Below are 4,575 nucleotides of genomic sequence, written 5' to 3'. Positions count from 1 at the left end.
CTTAGAGTTGCAACTCAGAGGCCGGCAACGTTGGAGTCTGCAGTCACTGAAGCAAGGAAGCCTCATGTTCGCTTCCAGCTGCCTGGCTGCCGGCCGCCATCTTGGCTGACAGTTAATTTGCATAAGGATATGCTGATTAGCCAATGGGAAGGGTAGCGGTCGTACGCCAATTACCATGTTTCTCTTTTATTAGTGTAGATACTAGAAGCCTGATGCACGAAATTCGTGCATGAGGGGGCAGTTCCCTCAGCCTGTCTTGCACCCTCTCGCAATCCGGGATTGCTGGCTCCTAAATGCTCGCTTACCTGCCTGCCTGATCACCCCTAACCTGTCTGCCTGTCCTAAATGCTCGCTTACCTGCCTGCCTGATCACCCCTAACCACTTGTCTGCCTGCCTGATGCTCCTAATTGCTTGCCTGCCTGCCTGCCTGATGCCCCTAACTGCTCGCCTGCCTGCCTGATCACCCCTAACTGCTTGCCTGCCTGCCTGATTGCCCCTAACCACTCTGCCTGCCTGCCTGATCACCCCTAACCACCTCTTCCTCAGCCCCCGCCACCGCGGCTTCATCCAGAAGGATGTCCAGAATGACGTCCGGAAGGTTGTTTAGCTGTCCAGCCTAATTAGCATATTACACTTTTATTATTATAGGTCCCTTGTGCTGTAATCTACAACTCTGTGACTGTTCTGTAACTACCAATCTATACTACTTAATCCCTTTACCTTTTTCAACCAGCCCACTCACTGTCAGTCTGCCCTCTGTATCTATGAGTCAGTTTCTGTTTGCTTGTTTATATTGTTCTTTAGATTCCACATATAAGTGAAATCTTATGGTATTTGCCTTTCTCTGACTTCTTTTACTCAGCATAATACCCTTTAGGCCCTTCCATGCTGTCACAAAAGATTTCCTTCTTTTTTATGGCTGAGTCGTATTCCATTGTGCGTATGTACCCGAACACTCCTGCTCTATAGCAGACCTGTGTTAGGACTGGTCAGTGTCTGGGTTACCATTTGTTAAACATTTTGAATATCGTCCCTAAGTGTGACCTTATGGTTACATTTTTGCCACTGGAATATGAGTGAAAGTGACGTGTACCACTTACAGGTATGGGCCTTAAACCTTTGCCCCTTATTGTTCTATCCTCATCTTATGAGCTGGAACATAGACATGCTACCACCAGGTTTTAACCAAGCAGATCAGGACAGTGTCTCAGAGGATGGCAGAGCAGCGAGATGGAAGGAATCTGGGTTCCATGGAGTCTCTATTATAGCAGCTTAGTCCACTACTGCAGTACAGTCGTAATTTATACTATGACCCATGTACATATTATCTGTGAATCCAACCTCATTCTATATGTCTTTTCTTGTGCTATTGTTTTTATAGAGTTTATAATCATCCTTTTTTAATTTACTAGGTTTTCTGGATCAATAATTTATCCCAAATGCTTACGAGGAACTGGAAAGCCCCTCTGAAGAATATTTTGCACTTGGTCAAATGGATCAGATTGTCAATCAGTTTTGCTTTTGTTTTCATCTGGAAACTCCTGGCGGATCTTCCCCTATTCTGATCTGGACTGGCTTCTCTCTAGGACTGCTGCGCTACCATCACCTTGAAATTTCTCTTTGCTATCATCCTAATATTTTCTTTCGCTTTTTTCCTATGTTTGACTCCCTGTTTCCAGAATCAAATTTATTATTCTTTCTTGGTTTATGCCCACATTTTGGTAAAATATACCATTTGGTGGTTTCCTGTAAAATGATGCATAAAGATAAATTTTGAGACCTTTCATGCCCTCAAACTGTCTTGTTTCTATCTTCCAACTGATAATTTGTGTTGAAAATTCTAGGTTGCAAATGATTTCCCTTGGGATTCTGAAGGAATTAATCCATTGTCCTCAGGTTCCAGTGTTAAGAAATCTGGTACCATTTCAATTTCCAATATTTTTGCATGTGATCTGGAGTTTCCATCTTCCCCCCACCCCTGACAGGATTTAGGATATTCCCATTTACCTTGTATCTTGAAATTTTGCAATGGTATGTCTTATACATTGGTGGTGTGAATCTTTTGTCATTCTCCTAGCTATTTTGTGAATCCCTTTAACCTACAAATGTATGTCCTCCAGTTGTAGGAAAATTCTTGCATTACTTCTTTGGTAATTTCATCTACTTTTCCCTGTAGTTTCTTTCAGGAAGTCTTATTAGTATGATATACTCCTTGCTAAACTGATAATCTAATTCTATTGTTTTCTCGCCTCTTTCTTTTTGCTTTTATTTCTACTTTATTTTCTGGTCCTTCCAATGATTTTTTTTTTTGTCATGTTACTTTTAATTTCCCAGACTGTTATTCTCTCATTACTTTTTTACAGCCCTGTCTTATTGCATTAATTACATGCAGGTTGCTTTTGATTTTCACTCTTATTCTTCTCCTTGCAGTCTGTTTCCTCCATGATTTTTTTTCTCATTTGTTTTGATATCTGTCTTTTTAAAAAATGGAATGCTTTCTTTAAATGTCTCATATTCATTGGCTATCTATTTGTATTTAAGGGTAAGACACTAAAAAACTCTTTGCGAGTTCCATGTTCATGGAATAGAATGAGTAGAGTTGTTGACTAGCGGGCTCACTATAGGAAGAATGGGTAGTAAGTCAGTTTTGTTATTGTGTCAGTATCTACAGGACTTTTCTCTAGAGTCTTCATTTTATCCAGAGAGGAATCCTTTAATATCCTGCCTGGGTAGGTAATTACTTAGCTATCCTAAGATCAGGATGGGTGAAAAGAGCATAGGGTCTCACTGTTAGGTATACATATAAGTTCATTAAGTTCCTGTTTTCAGTTGAGCATTTCACCCATCCTCTCTTTGTTGCCTGGTATCCCTAAATGAATGGGATACCGTTCATATACTTCAGTTTCTCCAGAGAAAAAATGTCCCGTCTCTGGCAAGGACTTCACTTTCATATGCGATGGGGAAAATTAACTGAGGGTGCGGTTCCACTTACAGACTTTCAATCAATTCCTTATTGTCAGCTTTATGTCCCACTTCAAAGCCTCTAACTCCAGAGCCTTTCTGAGATGGGGGAAAATAAACTGGCTGTGTCTTCCCAGTATCCACTCCCACCCTCTTTCTTTAAGGGCACTTAAGTATCATCCCTAAATGAATGGGATACCGTTCATATACTTCAGTTTCTCCAGAGAAAAAATGTCCCATCTCTGGCAAGGACTTCACCTTCATATGCGATGGGGAAAGTTAACTGAGGGTGCGGTTCCACTTACAGACTTTCAATCAATTCCTTATTGTCAGCCTTATGCCCCACTTCAAAGCCTCTAACTCCAGAGCCTTTCTGAGATGGGGGTGGGGGAGATAAACTGGCTGTGTCTTCCCAGTATCCACTCCCACCCTCCTTCTTTAAGGGCACTTAAGTATCAATGTTCTTTCCTACACTAAGTCAGCTGCCCCAGGTCTCTTTGCTTTGCATCCTTCAAAAATTGGTTGGCATCTCCCATCTGCTGTTGCCTCTTCTCAGGTTCACCATTTCTATAGTGGTGTTTCGGGATGGACTGACAGTAAACACATGTTCAGTCCACCAAATTCTAATCTGAAGTCCCTATAACTAAATCTTACAACCATAGAAACTGCCCCAAAAGATGAGCCTTCGCCAATTTTTTAAACACGCGTAATTTTTCTGTTTTTACAGATACACCAGGTTAGCTAAATTACTTTCCCAATTATTTCAATGTTTATCATTTTCTTTTTTAATATAAAACACGTATCAGAAAAACCTTTTTCTGGGTGCCCCAAAAGACTTGATTTACTAACCCTTTTAGTTTTAAAAGATGGTAGAATTTAGAACATTAGATTTTAAATAAACAAAGAAAATACAGATTTTCATGCAAGAAAGCTATTTTCCTTGACTCCTTTCTTGCCACTTCATATCTAGTCGGTGGTGGCCTTTATAGGGCTCAAGTACTTTCCAGGAAGGCGTCTGACTCCTGCACAAAGTCATCATCAATATTGGAGTCTTAGCTGTTTTGCTTCCAAGAATAGGCAAAGGAGAGATGATCAGAACATTTAAAAAATAATTAAGCACGAGGCCTTTTCTCATACCCAAAGGATCACAACTTTTCCCCTCCCATCCAGAGGATACAAAAGTGAAGACTCTTAGCCTGAAGATTTTGATCTTGAAGGCTGAAAAATCCAGCACTTGTCCTAAACACCAAATTCATAGTTATAAAAACAAGAAATAACTACAGAGTAAAAGTAAGAAAAAACCCCCGAATATTATACCTTTGATCTAATTTCACTCAAAAGCACATATTCTGGCTACTACTCATGACCTCCCTGAGAAGAAAACCATGTATCTAACAAAGAAAAGCAATTCCTAAGGGGAGGGGAAGATTAAAATGTTATATTTCTTAAGCTGGGTGGGTAGGTACATGGATGTTCACTTTTTAATAATTCACTGAACTGTACATTTACATTTTAGAAGTTATATATTTGTCACATTTTACAATAAAAAGACAAAATATTTTTAAAAATATATTTTTATTGATTTCAGAAAGGAAGGGAGAGGGAGAGAGAGA

This window comes from Myotis brandtii, unplaced genomic scaffold (assembly GCF_000412655.1).
Source record: "Myotis brandtii unplaced genomic scaffold, ASM41265v1 scaffold810, whole genome shotgun sequence".
Taxonomy (NCBI): domain Eukaryota; kingdom Metazoa; phylum Chordata; class Mammalia; order Chiroptera; family Vespertilionidae; genus Myotis; species Myotis brandtii.
The sequence above is the reverse complement of the archived record's forward strand: the minus strand, read 5'-3'. Positions refer to the sequence as shown.